General features: G+C 37.9%; 19 non-coding genes and 8 pseudogenes across 19 annotated transcripts; all 27 read left to right on the top strand.

Moving 5' to 3' along the window:
- The first annotated feature begins 242 nt into the window (after window positions 1-242).
- Window positions 243-361, top strand: LOC113344719 (annotated as a pseudogene).
- Window positions 362-742: 381 nt separating this feature from the next.
- On the top strand, window positions 743-861 carry LOC113344498. The gene has a single exon (XR_003357844.1). It is a non-coding gene; the product is annotated as a 5S ribosomal RNA (ribosomal RNA).
- Window positions 862-1,241: 380 nt separating this feature from the next.
- LOC113343816 lies at window positions 1,242-1,360 on the top strand. Its single transcript, XR_003357430.1, has one exon. It is a non-coding gene; the product is annotated as a 5S ribosomal RNA (ribosomal RNA).
- Window positions 1,361-1,741: 381 nt separating this feature from the next.
- LOC113343811 lies at window positions 1,742-1,860 on the top strand. Its single transcript, XR_003357428.1, has one exon. It is a non-coding gene; the product is annotated as a 5S ribosomal RNA (ribosomal RNA).
- A 377-nt stretch (window positions 1,861-2,237) lies between these two features.
- On the top strand, window positions 2,238-2,356 carry LOC113344117. Its single transcript, XR_003357660.1, has one exon. It is a non-coding gene; the product is annotated as a 5S ribosomal RNA (ribosomal RNA).
- A 380-nt stretch (window positions 2,357-2,736) lies between these two features.
- On the top strand, window positions 2,737-2,855 carry LOC113344502. The gene has a single exon (XR_003357845.1). It is a non-coding gene; the product is annotated as a 5S ribosomal RNA (ribosomal RNA).
- Window positions 2,856-3,239: 384 nt separating this feature from the next.
- On the top strand, window positions 3,240-3,358 carry LOC113344565. Its single transcript, XR_003357871.1, has one exon. It is a non-coding gene; the product is annotated as a 5S ribosomal RNA (ribosomal RNA).
- Window positions 3,359-3,737: 379 nt separating this feature from the next.
- LOC113344641 lies at window positions 3,738-3,856 on the top strand. Its single transcript, XR_003357886.1, has one exon. It is a non-coding gene; the product is annotated as a 5S ribosomal RNA (ribosomal RNA).
- A 368-nt stretch (window positions 3,857-4,224) lies between these two features.
- LOC113344809 lies at window positions 4,225-4,343 on the top strand (annotated as a pseudogene).
- Window positions 4,344-4,724: 381 nt separating this feature from the next.
- On the top strand, window positions 4,725-4,843 carry LOC113344692 (annotated as a pseudogene).
- Window positions 4,844-5,224: 381 nt separating this feature from the next.
- Window positions 5,225-5,342, top strand: LOC113345178 (annotated as a pseudogene).
- Window positions 5,343-5,724: 382 nt separating this feature from the next.
- On the top strand, window positions 5,725-5,843 carry LOC113344103. Its single transcript, XR_003357658.1, has one exon. It is a non-coding gene; the product is annotated as a 5S ribosomal RNA (ribosomal RNA).
- A 379-nt stretch (window positions 5,844-6,222) lies between these two features.
- LOC113343607 lies at window positions 6,223-6,341 on the top strand. Its single transcript, XR_003357321.1, has one exon. It is a non-coding gene; the product is annotated as a 5S ribosomal RNA (ribosomal RNA).
- A 383-nt stretch (window positions 6,342-6,724) lies between these two features.
- On the top strand, window positions 6,725-6,843 carry LOC113345099 (annotated as a pseudogene).
- A 380-nt stretch (window positions 6,844-7,223) lies between these two features.
- Window positions 7,224-7,342, top strand: LOC113343985. The gene has a single exon (XR_003357534.1). It is a non-coding gene; the product is annotated as a 5S ribosomal RNA (ribosomal RNA).
- A 382-nt stretch (window positions 7,343-7,724) lies between these two features.
- Window positions 7,725-7,843, top strand: LOC113343943. Its single transcript, XR_003357485.1, has one exon. It is a non-coding gene; the product is annotated as a 5S ribosomal RNA (ribosomal RNA).
- A 382-nt stretch (window positions 7,844-8,225) lies between these two features.
- LOC113344268 lies at window positions 8,226-8,344 on the top strand. Its single transcript, XR_003357726.1, has one exon. It is a non-coding gene; the product is annotated as a 5S ribosomal RNA (ribosomal RNA).
- Window positions 8,345-8,725: 381 nt separating this feature from the next.
- LOC113343962 lies at window positions 8,726-8,844 on the top strand. The gene has a single exon (XR_003357523.1). It is a non-coding gene; the product is annotated as a 5S ribosomal RNA (ribosomal RNA).
- Window positions 8,845-9,224: 380 nt separating this feature from the next.
- Window positions 9,225-9,343, top strand: LOC113343982. Its single transcript, XR_003357533.1, has one exon. It is a non-coding gene; the product is annotated as a 5S ribosomal RNA (ribosomal RNA).
- Window positions 9,344-9,725: 382 nt separating this feature from the next.
- Window positions 9,726-9,844, top strand: LOC113343936. Its single transcript, XR_003357479.1, has one exon. It is a non-coding gene; the product is annotated as a 5S ribosomal RNA (ribosomal RNA).
- A 381-nt stretch (window positions 9,845-10,225) lies between these two features.
- Window positions 10,226-10,344, top strand: LOC113344646. The gene has a single exon (XR_003357887.1). It is a non-coding gene; the product is annotated as a 5S ribosomal RNA (ribosomal RNA).
- A 382-nt stretch (window positions 10,345-10,726) lies between these two features.
- Window positions 10,727-10,889, top strand: LOC113344999 (annotated as a pseudogene).
- Window positions 10,890-11,270: 381 nt separating this feature from the next.
- LOC113344878 lies at window positions 11,271-11,389 on the top strand (annotated as a pseudogene).
- Window positions 11,390-11,769: 380 nt separating this feature from the next.
- On the top strand, window positions 11,770-11,888 carry LOC113344464. The gene has a single exon (XR_003357831.1). It is a non-coding gene; the product is annotated as a 5S ribosomal RNA (ribosomal RNA).
- Window positions 11,889-12,267: 379 nt separating this feature from the next.
- LOC113344558 lies at window positions 12,268-12,386 on the top strand. Its single transcript, XR_003357866.1, has one exon. It is a non-coding gene; the product is annotated as a 5S ribosomal RNA (ribosomal RNA).
- Window positions 12,387-12,768: 382 nt separating this feature from the next.
- Window positions 12,769-12,887, top strand: LOC113343853. Its single transcript, XR_003357443.1, has one exon. It is a non-coding gene; the product is annotated as a 5S ribosomal RNA (ribosomal RNA).
- A 382-nt stretch (window positions 12,888-13,269) lies between these two features.
- LOC113345022 lies at window positions 13,270-13,388 on the top strand (annotated as a pseudogene).
- Window positions 13,389-16,792: the final 3,404 nt, after the last annotated feature.

Genomic DNA, 16,792 nt, shown 5'->3' with positions numbered 1-16,792 from the left:
CGGACGCCGAGCATTTAATTGAATATGATAATGCATTTTTAATGTATTTTCTCTAAAAAAAACTATTAAAAAGATGTTAATTGTTCAGAATTACTGCTCCAAAACGATCTCCTCGCCGTAAGGTTTCCAACGAGTCATCACTTGTCCTGATCGGACTTTCCACGAAGAATTAATAGGCGTTAGACGGATCGAGCCAACACATTGGAGACGTGTTAAGTAGTAAAACTAGTAAGATCATTTCATCAATCGATCATACCAGCACTAATGCACCATAACCCATCAAAACTCTGCAGTTAAGCGTTCTTGGGCGAGAGTAGTACTAAGATGGGTGACCTCTTGGGAAGTCCTCGTGTTGATTGTGTTTTTTGTTTTTTTGCCATTTTTTTTTGCCGATTTGTCTAGTGAAGGGCAGTGACGAGTAGTGAAATATATTTGTTTTCACTAGGACTTTATCTTTTTGGACAAAATTCTTTTGAATTATTTCCTAATTTGTTGAAAACCCGGATGCCGGGCATTTAATTGAATATTATAATTCATTTTTAATGCATTTTCACTAGAAAAAACTTTTAAAAAGATGTTAATTGTTCAGAATGACTGCTCCAAAACAATCTCCTCGCTGTAAGGTTTCCAACGAGTCATCACTTGTCCTTATCGGACTTTCCATAAAGAATTAATAGGCGTTAGACAGATTGATCCAACACATTGGAGACGTGTTAAGTAGTATAACTAGTAAGATCCTTTCACAATCGATCATACCAGCACTAGTGCACCAGAACCCATCAGAACTCTGCAGTAAAGCGTGCTTGCGCGAGAGTGGTACTAAGATGGGTGACCTCTTGGGAAGTCCTCGTGTTGATTGCATTTTTTGTTTTTTTGTCATTTTTTTTGCCGATTTGTCTAATGAAGGGCAGTGACGAATAGTGAAATATATTTGTTTTCACTAGGAATTTATCTTTTTGGACAAAATTCTTTTGAATTATTTCCTAATTTGTTGAAAACCAGGACGTCGGGCATTTAATTGAATATTATAATGCATTTTTAATGTATTTTCACTAAAAAAAAATATTTAAAAGATGTTAATTGTTCATAATGACTGCTCCAAAAAATCTCCTCGTCGTAAGGTTTCCAACGAATCATCACTTGTCCTGATCGGACCTTCCACGAAGAATTAATAGGCGTTAGCCGGATCGAGCCAACACATTGGAGACGTGTTAAGTAGTAAAACTAGTAAGATCCTTTCAGCAATCGATCATACCAGCACTAATGCACCAGAACCCATTAGCACTCTGCAGTTAAGCGTGCTTAGGCGAGAGTGGTACTAAGATGGGTGACCTCTTGGGAAGTCCTCGTGTTGATTGCCTTTTTTGTTCTTTTTGCCATTTTTCTTGCCGATTTGTCTAATGAAGGGCAGCGACGAGTAGTGAAATATATTTGTTTTCACGAGTACTTTATCTTTTTGGACAAAATTCTTTTGAATTATTTCCTAATTTGTTGAAAACCAGGACGCCGGGCATTTAATTAAATATTATAATGCATTTTTAATTTATTTTCACTAAAAAAAATTATTAAAAAGATGTTAATTGTTCAGAATGACTGCTCCAAAAAATCTCCTCGCCGTAAGGTTTCCAACGAATCATCACTTGTCCTGATCGGACCTTCCACGAAGAATTAATAGGCGTTAGCCGGATCGAGCCAACACATTGGAGACGTGTTAAGTAGTAAAACTAGTAAGATCCTTTCAGCAATCGATCATACCAGCACTAATGCACCAGAACCCATTAGCACTCTGCAGTTAAGCGTGCTTAGGCGAGAGTGGTACTAAGATGGGTGACCTCTTGGGAAGTCCTCGTGTTGATTGCCTTTTTTGTTCTTTTTGTTTTTTTTGCCGATTTGTCTAATGAAGGGCAGCGACGAGTAGTGAAATATATTTGTTTTCACGAGGACTTTATCTTTTTGGACAAAATTCTTTTGAATTATTTTCTAATTTGTTGAAAACCCGGACGCTGGGCATTTAATTGAATATTATAATGCATTTTTAATGTATTTTAACTAAAAAACTATTAAAAATATGTTAATTGTTTAGAATGACTGCTCCAAAACAATCTCCTCTTCGTAAGGTTTCCAACGAGTCATCACTCGTCCTGATCGGACTTTCCACGAAGAATTAATAGGCATTAGACGGATTGAGCCAACACATTGGAGACGTGTTAAGTAGTAGAACTAGTAAGATCCTTTCAGCAATCGATCATACCCGCACTAATGCACCAGAACCCATCAGAACTTTTCAGTTAAGCGTGCTTGGGCGAGAGTAGTACTAAGATGGGTGACCTCTTGGGAAGTCCTCGTGTTGATTGGCTTTTTTGTTTTTTTGCCATTTTTTTTACCGATTTGTCTAATGAAGGGCAGTGACGAGTAGTGAAATATATTTGTTTTCACTAGGAATTTATCTTTTTGGACAAAATTCTTTTGAATTATTTCCTAATTTGTTGAAAACCCGGACTCCTGGCATTTAATTGAATATTTTAATGCATTTTTAATGTATTTTCTCTAAAAAAACTATTAAAAAGATGTTAATTGTTCAGAATGACTGCTCCAAAACGATCTCCTCGCCGTAAGGTTTCCAACGAGTCATCACTTGTCCTGATCGTACTTTCCACGAAGAATTAATTGGCGTTAGACGGATCGAGCCAACACATTGGAGACGTGTTATGTAGTGAAACTAGTAAGATCGTTTTAGCAATCGATCATACCAGCACTAATGCACCAGAACCCATCAAAACTCTGCAGTTAAGCTTGCTTGGGCGAGAGTAGTATTAAGATGGATGACCTCTTGGGAAGTCCTCGTGTTGATTGTCTTTTTTGTTTTTTTGCCATTTTTTTTTGCCAATTTGTCTAGTGAAGGGCAGTGACGAGTAGTGAAATATATTTGTTTTCACTAGGACTTTATCTTTATGGACAAAACTCTTTTGAATTATTTCCTAATTTGTTGAAAACCCGGACGCCGGGCATTTAATTGAATATATTATAATGCATTTTTAATGTATTTTCAGTAGAAAAAACTTTTAAAAAGATGTTAATTGTTAAGAATGACTGCTCCAAAACAATCTCCTCGCCGTAAGGTTTCCAACGAGTCATCACTTGTCCTGATCGGACTTTCCACGAAGAATTAATAGGTGTTAGACGGATTGAGCCAATACATTGGAGACGTGTTAAGTAGTAAAACTAGTAAGATCCATTCAGCAATCGATCATACCAGCACTAATGCACCAGAATCCATCAAAATTCTGCATTTAAGCGTGCTTGGGCGAGAGTGGTACTAAGATGGGTGACCTCTTGGGAAGTCCTCGTGTTGATTGGCTTTTTTGTTTTTTTGCCATTTTTTTTACCGATTTGTCTAATGAAGGGCAGTGACGAATAGTGAAATATATTTGTTTTCACTAGGACTTTATCTTTTTGGACAAAATTCTTTTGAATTATTTCCTAATTTGTTGAAAACCCGGACGCCGGGCATTTAATTGAATATTATAATGCATTTTAATGTATTTTCTTTAAAAAATATTATTAAAAAGATGTTAATTGTTCAGAATGACTACTCCAAAAAATCTCCTCGTCGTAAGGTTTCCAATGAATCATCACTTGTCTTGATCGGACCTTCCATGAAGAATTAATAGGCGTTAGCCGGATCGAGCCAACACATTAGAGACGTGTTAAGTAGTAAAACTAGTAAGATCCTTTCAGCAATCGATCATACCAGCACTAATGCACCAGAACCCATCAGCACTCTGCAGTTAAGCGTGCTTAGGAGAGAGTGGTACTAAGATGAGTGACCTCTTGGGAAGTCCTCGTGTTGATTGCCTTTTTTGTTTTTTTTGTCGATTTGTCTAATGAAGGGCAGTGACGAGTAGTGAAATATATTTGTTTTCACTAGTACTTTATCTTTTTGGACAAAATTATTTTGAATTATTTCCTAATTTGTTGAAAACCCGGACGCCGGGCATTTAATTGAATATTATAATGCATTTTTAATGTATTTTCATTAAAAAATTTATTAAAAAGATGTTAATTGTTCAGAATGACTGCTCCAAAAAATCTCCTCGTCGTAAGGTTTCCACCGAATCATCACTTGTCCTGATCGGACCTTCCACGAAGAATTAATAGGCGTTAGCCGGATCGAGCCAACACATTGGAGACGTGTTAAGTAGTAAAACTAGTAAGATCCTTTCAGCAATAGATCATACCAGCACTAATGCACCAGAACCCATCAGCACTCTGCAGTTAAGCGTGCTTAGGAGAGAGTGGTACTAAGATGGGTGACCTCTTGGGAAGTCCTTGTGTTGATTGCCTTTTTTGTTTTTTTGCCATTTTTTTTTGCCGATTTGTCTAATGAAGGGCAGTGACGAGTAGTGAAATATATTTGTTTTCACTAGGACTTTATCTTTTTGGACAAAATTCTTTTGAAGTATTTCCTAATTTGTTGAAAACCCGGACGCCGGGCATTTAATTGAATATTATAATGCATCTTTAATGTATTTTCACTAAAAAAAATTATTAAAAAGATGTTAATTGTTCAGAATGACTGCTCCAAAAAATCTCCTCGTCGTAAGGTTTCCAATGAATCATCACTTGTATTGATCGGACCTTCCATGAAGAATTAATAGGCGTTAGACGGATCGAGCCAACACATTGGAGACGTGTTAAGTAGTAAAACTAGTAAGATCATTTCAGCAATCGATCATACCAGCACTAATGCACCATAACCCATCAAAACTCTGCAGTTAAGCGTTCTTGGGCGAGAGTAGTACTAAGATGGGTTACCTCTTGGGAAGTCCTCGTGTTGATTGTCTTTTTAGTTTTTTTGCCATTTTTTTTTGCCGATTTGTCTAGTGAAGGGCAGTGACGAGTAGTGAAATATATTTGTTTTCACTAGGACTTTATCTTTTTGCACAAAATTCTTTTGAATTATTTCCTAATTTGTTGAAACCCGGATGCCGGGCATTTAATTGAATATTATAATTCATTTTTAATGTATTTTCACTAGAAAAAACTTTTAAAAAGATGTTAATTGTTCAGAATGACTGCTCCAAAACAATCTCCTCGCCGTAAGGTTTCCAACGAGTCATCACTTGTCCTTATCGGACTTTCCATAAAGAATTAATAGGCGTTAGACAGATTGATCCAACACATTGGAGACGTGTTAAGTAGTATAACTAGTAAGATCCTTTCACAATGGAATCATACCAGCACTAATGCACCAGAACCCATCATAACTCTGCAGTAAAGCGTGCTTGCGCGAGAGTGGTACTTAGATGGGTGACCTCTTGGGAAGTCCTCGTGTTGATTGCCTTTTTTGTTTTTTTGCCATTTTTTTTTTCCGATTTGTCTAATGAAGGGCAGTGACGAATAGTGAAATATATTTGTTTTCACTAGGAATTCATCTTTTTGGACAAAATTCTTTTGAATTATTTCCTAATTTTTTGAAAACCAGGACGCCGGGCATTTAATTGAATATTATAATGCATTTTTAATGTATTTTCACTAAAAAAATTTATTAAAAAGATGTTAATTGTTCAGAATGACTGCTACAAAAAATCTCTTCGTCGTAAGGTTTCCAACGAATCATCACTTGTCCTGATCGGACCTTCCACGAAGAATTAATAGGCGTTAGCCGGATCGAGCCAACACATTGGAGACGTGTTAAGTAGTAAAACTAGTAAGATCCTTTCAGCAATCGATCATACCAGCACTAATGCACCAGAACCCATTAGCACTCTGCAGTTAAGCGTGCTTAGGCAAGAGTGGTACTAAGATGGGTGACCTCTTGGGAAGTCCTCGTGTTGATTGCCTTTTTTATTTTTTTGCCATTTTTTTTGCCGATTTGTCTAATGAAGGGCAGTGACGAGTAGTGAAATATATTTGTTTTATCTAGGACTTTATCTTTTTGGAATAAATTCTTTTGAATTATTTCCTAATTTGTTGAAAACCCGGACGCCGGGCATTTAATTGAATATTATAATGCATTTTTAATGTATTTTAACTAAAAAACTATTAAAAAGATGTTAATTGTTTAGAATGACTGCTCCAAAACAAACTCCTCTTCGTAAGGTTTCCAACGAGTCATCACTCGTCCTGATCGGACTTTCCACGAAGAATTAATAGGCGTTAGACGGATTGAGCCAACACATTGGAGACGTGTTAAGTAGTAGAACTAGTAAGATCCTTTCAGCAATCGATCATACCAGCACTAATGCACCAGAACCCATCAGAACTTTGCAGTTAAGCGTGCTTGGGCGAGAGTAGTACTAAGATGGGTGACCTCTTGGGAAGTCCTCGTGTTGATTGGCTTTTTTGTTTTTTTGCCATTTTTTTTACCGATTTGTCTAATGAAGGGCAGTGACGAGTAGTGAAATATATTTGTTTTCACTAGGACTTTATCTTTTTGGACAAAATTCTTTTGAATTATTTCCTAATTTTTTGAAAACCCGGACTCCTGGCATTTAATTGAATATTTTAATGCATTTTTAATGTATTTTCTCTAAAAAAAAAACTATTAAAAAGATGTTAATTGTTCAGAATGACTGCTCCAAAACGATCTCCTCGCCGTAAGGTTTCCAACGAGTCATCACTTGTCCTGATCGTACTTTCCACGAAGAATTAATAGGCGTTAGACGGATCGAGCCAACACATTGGAGACGTATTAAGTAGTGAAACTAGTAAGATCATTTTAGCAATCGATCATACCAGCACTAATGCACCAGAACCCATCAAAACTCTGCAGTTAAGCTTACTTGGGAGAGAGTAGTATTAAGATGGGTGATCTCTTGGGAAGTCCTCGTGTTGATTGTCTTTTTTGTGTTTTTGCCATTTTTTTTGCCGATTTGTCTAGTGAAGGGCAGTGACGAGTAGTGAAATATATTTGTTTTCACTAGGACTTTATCTTTTTGGACAAAATTCTTTTGAATTATTTCCTAATTTGTTGAAAACCCGGACGTCGGGCATTTAATTGAATATTATAATGCATTTTTAATGTAGTTTCACTAAAAAAATTTATTAAAAAGATGTTAATTTTTCAGAATGACTGCTCCAAAAAATCTCCTCGTCGTAAGGTTTCCAACGAATCATCACTTGTCCTGATCGGACCTTCCACGAAGAATTAATAGGCGTTAGCCGGATCGAGCCAACACATTGGAGACGTGTTAAGTAGTAAAACTAGTAAGATCCTTTCAGCAATCGATCATACCAGCACTAATGCACCAGAACCCATCAGCACTCTGCAGTTAAGCGTGCTTAGGAGAGAGTAGTACTAAGATGGGTGACCTCTTGGGAAGTCCTCGTGTTGATTGCCTTTTTAGTTTTTTTGCCATTTTTTTTTGCCGATTTGTCTAATGAAGGGCAGTGACGACTAGTGAAATATTTTTTTTTTATCTACGACTTTATCTTTTTGGAATCAATTCTTTTGAATTATTTCCTAATTTGTTGAAAACCCGGACGCCGGGCATTTAATTGAATATTATAATGCATTTTTAATGTATATTCACTTAAAAAAATTATTAAAAAGATGTTAATTGTTCAGAATTACTGCTCCAAAACAATCTCCTCGCCGTAAGGTTTCCAACGAGTCATCACTTGTCCTGATCGGACTTTCCACGAAGAATTAATAGGCGTTAGACGGATTGAGCCAACACATTGGAGACGTGTTAAGTAGTAAAACTAGTAAGATCCTATCAGCAATCGATCATACCGGCACTAATGCACCAGAATCCATCAGAATTCTGCAGTTAAGCGTGCTTGGGCGAGAGTGGTACTAAGATGGGTGACCTCTTGGGAAGTGCTCGTGTTGATTGCCTTTTTTGTTTTTTTGCCATTTTTTTTGCCGATTTGTCTAATGAAGGGCAGTGACGAGTAGTGAAATATATTTGTTTTCACTAGGACTTTATCTTTTTGGACAAAATTCTTTTGAATTATTTCCTAATTTGTTGAAAACCCGGACGCCGGGCATTTAATTGAATAATTATAATGCATTTTTAATGTATTTTAACTAAAAAAAACTATTAAAAAGATGTCAATTGTTTAGAATGACTGCTCCAAAACAATCTCCTCGTCGTAAGGTTTCCAACGAGTCATCACTCGTCCTGATCGGACTTTCCACGAAGAATTAATAGGCGTTAGACGGATCGAGCCAACACATTGGAGACGTGTTAAGTAGTAAAACTAGTAAGATCCTTTCAGGAATCGATTATACCAGCACTAATGCACCAGAATTCATCAGAACTCTGCAGTTAAGTGTGCTTGGGCGAGAGTAGTACTAAGATGGGTGACCTCTTGGGAAGTCCTCGTGTTGATTGGCTTTTTTGTTTTTTTTTCCATTTTTTTACCGATTTGTTTAATGAAGGGCAGTGACGAGTAGTGAAATATATTTGTTTTCACTAGGACTTTATCTTTTTGGACAAAATTCTTTTGAATTATTTCCTAATTTGTTGAAAACCCGGACGCCTGGCAATTAATTGAATATTATAATGCATTTTTAATGTATTTTCTCTAAAAAAATATATTAAAAAGATGTTAATTGTTCAGAATGACTTCTCCAAAACGATCTCCTCGCCGTAAGGTTTCCAACGAGTCATCACTTGTCCTGATCGGACTTTCCACGAAGAATTAATAGGCGTTAGACGGATTGAGCCAACACATTGGAGACGTGTTGAGTAGTAAAACTAGTAAGATCCATTCAGCAATCGATCATACCAGCACTAATGCACTAGAATCCATCAAAATTCTGCAGTTAAGCGTGCTTGGGCGAGAGTGGTACTAAGATGGGTGACCTCTTGGGAAGTCCTCGTGTTGATTGCCTTTTTTGTTTTTTTGCCATTTTTTTTGCCGATTTGTCTAATGAAGGGCAGTGACGAGTAGTGAAATATATTTGTTTTCACTAGGACTTTATCTTTTTGGACAAAATTCTTTTGAATTATTTCCTAATTTGTTGAAAACCCGGACGCCGGGCATTTAATTGAATATTATAATGCATTTTTAATGTAGTTTCACTAAAAAAATTTATTAAAAAGATGTTAATTTTTCAGAATGACTGCTCCAAAAAATCTCCTCGTCGTAAGGTTTCCAACGAATCATCACTTGTCCTGATCGGACCTTCCACGAAGAATTAATAGGCGTTAGCCGGATCGAGCCAACACATTGGAGACGTGTTAAGTAGTAAAACTAGTAAGATCCTTTCAGCAATCGATCATACCAGCACTAATGCACCAGAACCCATCAGCACTCTGCAGTTAAGCGTGCTTAGGAGAGAGTAGTACTAAGATGGGTGACCTCTTGGGAAGTCCTCGTGTTGATTGCCTTTTTAGTTTTTTTGCCATTTTTTTTTGCCGATTTGTCTAATGAAGGGCAGTGACGACTAGTGAAATATTTTTTTTTTATCTAGGACTTTATCTTTTTGGAATCAATTCTTTTGAATTATTTCCTAATTTGTTGAAAACCCGGACGCCGGGCATTTAATTGAATATTATAATGCATTTTTAATGTATATTCACTTAAAAAAATTATTAAAAAGATGTTAATTGTTCAGAATTACTGCTCCAAAACAATCTCCTCGCCGTAAGGTTTCCAACGAGTCATCACTTGTCCTGATCGGACTTTCCACGAAGAATTAATAGGCGTTAGACGGATTGAGCCAACACATTGGAGACGTGTTAAGTAGTAAAACTAGTAAGATCCTATCAGCAATCGATCATACCGGCACTAATGCACCAGAATCCATCAGAATTCTGCAGTTAAGCGTGCTTGGGCGAGAGTGGTACTAAGATGGGTGACCTCTTGGGAAGTGCTCGTGTTGATTGCCTTTTTTGTTTTTTTGCCATTTTTTTTGCCGATTTGTCTAATGAAGGGCAGTGACGAGTAGTGAAATATATTTGTTTTCACTAGGACTTTATCTTTTTGGACAAAATTCTTTTGAATTATTTCCTAATTTGTTGAAAACCCGGACGCCGGGCATTTAATTGAATAATTATAATGCATTTTTAATGTATTTTCACTAAAAAAATTTATTAAAAAGATGTTAATTTTTCAGAATGACTGCTCCAAAAAATCTCCTCGTCGTACGGTTTCCAACGAATCATCACTTGTCCTGATCGGACCTTCCACGAAGAATTAATAGGCGTTAGCCGGATCGAGCCAACACATTGGAGACGTGTTAAGTAGTAAAACTAGTAAGATCCTTTCAGCAATCGATCATACCAGCACTAATGCACCAGAACCCATCAACACTCTGCAGTTAAGCGTGCTTAGGAGAGAGTGGTACTAAGATGGGTGACCTCTTGGGAAGTCCTCGTGTTGATTGCCTTTTTAGTTTTTTTGCCAATTTTTTTTCCGATTTGTCTAATGAAGGACACTGACGAGTAGTGAAATATATTTGTTTTTATCTAGGACTTTATCTTTTTGGAATAAATTCTTTTGAATTATTTCCTAATTTGTTGAAAACCCGGACGCCGGGCATTTAATTGAATATTATAATGCATTTTTAATGTATTTTAACTAAAAAAAACTATTAAAAAGATGTTAATTGTTTAGAATGACTGCTCCAAAACAATCTCCTCGTCGTAAGGTTTCCAACGAGTCATCACTCGTCCTGATCGGACTTTCCACGAAGAATTAATAGGCGTTAGACGGATTGAGCCAACATATTGGAGACGTGTTAAGTAGTAAAACTAGTAAGATCCTTTCAGGAATCGATTATACCAGCACTAATGCACCAGAACCCATCAGAACTCTGCAGTTAAGCGTGCTTGGGCGAGAGTAGTACTAAGATGGGTGACCTCTAACTGCATGCTTGGGAGAGAGTAGTACTAAGATGGGTGACCTCTTGGGAAGTCCTCGTGTTGATTGGCTTTTTTGTTTTTTTGCCATTTTTTTTACCGATTTGTCTAATGAAGGGCAGTGAAGAATAGTGAAATATATTTGTTTTCAGTAGGACTTTATCTTTTTGGACAAAATTCTTTTGAATTATTTCCTAATTTGTTGAAAACCCGGACGCGTGGCATTTAATTTAATATTATAATGCATTTTTAATGTATTTTCTCTAAAAAAAACTATTAAAAAGATGTTAATTGTTCAGAATGACTGCTCCAAAACAATCTCCTCGCCGTAAGGTTTCCAACGAGTCATCACTTGTCCTGATCGTACTTTTCACGAAGAATTAATAGGCATTAGACGGATCGAGCCAACACACTGGAGACGTGTTAAGTAGTGAAACTAGTAAGATCATTTTAGCAATCGATCATACCAGCACTAATGCACCAGAACCCATCAAAACTCTGCAGTTAAGCTTGCTTGGGCGAGAGTAGTATTAAGATAGCTGACCTCTTGGGAAGTCCTCGTGTTGATTGTCTTTTTTGTTTTTTTGCCATTTTTTTTGCCGATTTGTCTAGTGAAGGGCAGTGACGAGTAGTGAAATATATTTTTTTTCACTAGGACTTTATCTTTTGGGACAAAATTCTTTTGAATTATTTCCTAATTTGTTGAAAACCCGGACGCCGGGCATTTAATTGAATATTATAATGCATTTTTAATGTATTTTCACTAAAAAAAATTATTAAAAAGATGTTAATTTTTCAGAATGACTGCTCCAAAAAATCTCCTCGTCGTAAGGTTTCTAACGAATCATCACTTGTCCTGATCGGACATTCCACGAAGAATTAATAGGCGTTAGCCGGATCGAGTCAACACATTGGAGACGTGTTAAGTAGTAAAACTAGTAAGATCCTTTCAGCAATCGATCATACCAGCACTAATGCACCAGAACCCATCAGCACTCTGCAGTTAAGCGTGCTTAGGAGAGAGTGGTACTAAGATGGGTGACCTCTTGGGAAGTCTTCGTGTTGATTGCCTTTTTAGTTTTTTTGCCATTTTTTTTGCCGATTTGTCTAATGAAGGGCAGTGACGAGTAGTGAAATATATTTGTTTTCACTAGGACTTTATCTTTTTGGACAAAATTCTTTTGAATTATTTCCTAATTTGTTGAAAACCCGGACGTCGGGCATTTAATTGAATATTATAATGCATTTTTAATGTATTTTCACTAAAAAAATTATTAAAAAGATGTTAATTGTTCAGAATGACTGCTCCAAAAAATCTCCTCGTCGTAAGGTTTCCAACGAATCATCACTTGTCCTGATCGGACCTTCCACGAAGAATTAATAGGCGTTAGCCGGATCGAGCCAACACATTATAGACGTGTTAAGTAGTAAAACTAGTAAGATCCTTTCAGCAATCGATCATACCAGCACTAATGCACCAGAACCCATCAGCACTCTGCAGTTAAGCGTGCTTAGGAAAGAGTGGTACTAAGATGGGTGACCTCTTGGGAAGTCCTCGTGTTGATTGCCTTTTTAGTTTTTTTGCCATTTTTTTTCCGATTTGTCTAATGAAGGACAGTGACTAGTAGTGAAATATATTTGTTTTTATCTAGGACTTTATCTTTTTGGAATAAATTCTTTTGAATTATTTCCTAATTTGTTGAAAACCCGGACGCCGGGCATTTAATTGAATATTATAATGCATTTTTAATGTATTTTAATTAAAAAAAAACAATTAAAAAGATGTTAATTGTTTAGAATGACTGCTCCAAAACAATCTCCTCGTCGTAAGGTTTCCAACGAGTCATCACTCGTCCTGATCGGACTTTCCACGAAGAATTAATAGGCGTTAGACGGATTGAGCCAACACATTGGAGACGTGTTAAGTAGTAAAACTAGTAAGATCCTTTCAGGAATCGATTATACCAGCACTAATGCACCAGAACCCATCAGAACTCTGCAGTTAAGCGTGCTTGGGCGAGTGTAGTACTAAGATGGGTGACCTCTTGGGAAGTCCTCGTGTTGATTGGCTTTTTTGTTTTTTTGCCATTTTTTTTACCGATTTGTCTAATGAAGGGCAGTGACGAATAGTGAAATATATTTGTTTTCACTAGGACTTTATCTTTTTGGACAAAATTATTTTGAATTATTTCCTAATTTGTTGAAAACCCGGACGCCTGGCATTTAATTGAATATTATAATGCATTTTTAATGTATTTTCTCTAAAAAAAAACTATTAAAAAGATGTTAATTGTTCGGAATGACTGCTCCAAAACAATCTCCTCGCCGTAATGTTTCCAACGAGTCATCACTTTTCCTGATCGTACTTTCCACGAAGAATTAATAGGCATTAGACGGATCGAGCCAACACATTGGAGTCGTGTTAAGTAGTGAAACTAGTAAGATCATTTTAGCAATCGATCATACCAGCACTAATGCACCAGAACCCATCAAAACTCTGCAGTTAAGCTTGCTTGGGAGAGAGTAGTATTAAGATGGCTGACCTCTTGGGAAGTCCTCGTGTTGATTGTCTTTTTTGTTTTTTTGCCATTTTTTTTGCCGATTTGGCTAGTGAAGGGCAGTGACGAGTAGTGAAATATATTTGTTTTCACTAGGACTTTATTGATGAGTGCCAAATATTGTATATATTTATCCCTTTTTGTTGGCATTTTACTCATCTTTTGTGCATTAATTCTACATTTTATCCCATATTCTGTATTTTCATTGTTTTCAAGAATAAATATTTTTATTAATTAATTTTGCATTTTTAGGCAATAAACAAAGTTCGGATGACTTGCGGATCAAAAGAGCAGAAAAGTAGTGAAAAGCCTGGAGAAATCACGCAAGGAAGCCGCGAAGAATGGTGCGCACAACCTCATTTTCTACACACAAAAGCGCCTCCGTTCTCAGCCATCAGATCAGTTCTCAGAAGCATCCGACGGTCGCTCCTTCATAGAGCATCAAAATCTGAAGTCTCTGCCGAGCACCACAGCGCTGAAATTCCAAGCCTTCAGATTAGATGGTAGCTGAATCCAACGGTTGCTCCCTTGCTGTTCATCAAAGTTTGATATCCCCGCATTACACTACAGCACCTAACCTAATCTAGCACCGTTCGTTTCGTTGTATCCCTTCATCCGACGGTCGCTCCTCGCTTGCCTCCGAATCACCGTCCGATCTACCTACCAGCTTCGCATCTCGCGGCCCATCTCACGAAACATCATCTCTTGATGAACCCGCCTCACACCCTAGCGACCGAACCCATCCACCTAACCAAACACGCCCCCTACCCCAAACTCAGTCGAGCCACTCTCCCCCATTCCTCTCTGCAACTTCACCACCGTCTTCAACAGAACCATGTCCACCACCTTCTCCACCTCTGTCACCACCTGCTCCGCCACCCACTCTCTGTCACCACGTCAAACAATGATAACCCATCATTGTTCCCATCTCCCTAGTCCATCTAATTCACTTATTCCACACATTCTCTGCCCGAAACCCTAAAGTGTGAAATAGGTAAATTAGGTTGAGATAGAGTGAAATTGAAGGCATGGAGAGGTAGAGAAGGACAAATAGAGTAATGGGTCGAGTTCAATTTGATGTTGCTACATCAAATTAGGTGAGTAATTACCAACCCTAGCTCTGTCAGTTTGGGGATTTTTATTGTAGAACCCTAATTGTGTTGTGGGTATAAATATGTAGTGTGGGAGTGTTGTAGAAACTTTATGCTTGGAGTAGCCAACATCCAGGACTTTCATGTCCTGTTAATTTTCAGTTTCAGCTCAGTTCATGTTTCAGTTCAATTTCAGTTAAATGTGTATGTTTTAATTTCTTGCTTTGTCACTGTTAAATGTGCTTATGTTATGTTCTGTTAATGTTATGTGCTTGTTTAATTTCATGTTTGATTTCCAATTCATTCCTGTTACATTAGTCCTGTTAACATGTGTTGTTGTTCACTGCCATGTTTAATTCACTGTCATTTGAAGGAATGCTAGGCTAGATACTTTTGAAGCATTGAACTAATTGTGCAATGGAAGAAATCAGTGCTTATAGCAAGCTGATTTTCTTGCCATTCCTTGTGTATGCTTAGATTGCAATGTGCTGATTGTGCAATGGAAGAAATCAGTGCTTATAGCAAGCTGATTATCTTACCATTCTATTTGTGATTGCCTGTATTCTTGCCTTAGCCTTGTTCATTTCAGCTTCACCACAACCCTGCCCTTGGCCTTAGGCCTTGGTTCATCTTGTTTTGTTCTTTGCTTTTGCCATGTGTTGCCCTGTGTTGCTTCCATGTTTATTTTGTTAGCTATTTTCTTTATTGCATTGTCTTTGCTTCACTGCCATCTTTGCTTCCACTGCCCTGCAACTCTTTTGCTTCTCTTATTCCACTGCCATGTTGTTTCTTCCCTGTTGCTTTTTCCCTGTTGATTGCATCTCTTGCCTTGCTGCATTGCACTGCTGCATTGCATTGTTTCCTTCCCTTGCAGCTGTCTGCTACACTGCAGCTGCAGCTGCTGTTGCTGTTGCTTTTGCCCTGCAGCTGTCTCCTTGCACTTGCCTTGCTGCATTGCACTGCTGCATTGCACTGTTTTCTTCCCCTGCTGCTACTTCTTATCCTGTTAACTGCCTTTTTTCTTCTTGGCCTTGTGCTGCTGTGCACTGCTTGTGCAGCTGCTGCTGCAAACCCATCTGCCCTGCACTGCACTGTGCACTTGCAGTGCTGCTGCTTCCATCTTTGCCTTGTGCTGCTGCTGGTGCCTTCTCTGTGGTTCCTCTGCTGTTGTTGCTGTTGCTGCTGTTGCTGCTGCTGCTGTTGTTGCTGCCAATCCTGCAGCCAAGCAAAAGCCCATCAGTCCAGTTCAAGGCCTAGTTCTCAGTTCTAAGCCCACTGTCTATTGTTTGTACAACTGAGCCCAAGCCTAAGTTTAAGACCAAAGCCCAAATTCATTATTAAGGCCCAATCCAATTCAGGCTTAACCCAAAAGCCTAATTCAGAGACTAACTGAGCCCAAGCTCAGTTCATTCTATTGTTATCAAACCCATTAGTGCTCAAAGCCCAATTTAAGCCAAAAGGCTTCATAGCCCAATAGCAACTAGAACCCAAAATAGCTAGAAACACTACAAAACACTCCCAATCTCTGTGGATCGACCCGTACTTGCACGAGCTACAACTGATGACCGTGCACTTGCGGTATTACTGTAGGCCCCCGTTTTTATTGCGCTCATTTATATACCCTTTTCAAAGCCTACCAAGTTTTTGGCGCCGCTGCCGGGGATTGGTGCTGTGTTTTTCTTGTTGTTTTTTTTTAGCTATTTTTGCATTTCACTGCGTAGCATTTGCATCTGCATCTGCTTCACTTCATTTGCTGTTGGACCTGCTGTTCTGAACCTGTTTTTCCTCTGCTGGGACGCCACCAAGGAAAAGAACCAAAACCCAACTGGGTTTTTGCAACAATATCAGAGCAGCTGGGCTGTGCATAAAAGGTAACCCATTTAAGAGAACCCGAATTGTGGGCTTCCAATTTTTTTAATTGTGGGCTTGTAATATTAAAGCCAATTTTTGGGCTTCTCTTATTTTCTGTTGGGTTTGTAATAATTTATTTGTGGGCTTGTTTGTTTAATTTGTGGGCTTGTATTTATTTTGTGTGGGCTTGTTTAAATTCTTTCATTGGACTTGTATTTTGGACTCTGGGTTTAAACCCAGCTGAGCTTATAACTGATTGTGGGCTTGTATTCCACTCAACAGTGGACCTCGAAACCAAAGTTTTAAAACAAACGTCGGGCCTTAACCAACGGGGCCAAACCGAATTTTAAACTTTCAAAAAAAAATTAAAACTTGGATTTTCGTAGGCCGCAGCCTTCATTCCATTAGAGGACAAACAGTGGGCTTGCTCCCATTCAAAAACCAAATTTTATTTTCTTTTTCTAAAAAAAAAAAA

Source organism: Papaver somniferum, chromosome 1 (genome assembly GCF_003573695.1).
Source record: "Papaver somniferum cultivar HN1 chromosome 1, ASM357369v1, whole genome shotgun sequence".
In the NCBI taxonomy this organism is placed as follows: domain Eukaryota; kingdom Viridiplantae; phylum Streptophyta; class Magnoliopsida; order Ranunculales; family Papaveraceae; genus Papaver; species Papaver somniferum.
The sequence above is the reverse complement of the archived record's forward strand: the minus strand, read 5'-3'. Positions and strand labels throughout refer to the sequence as shown.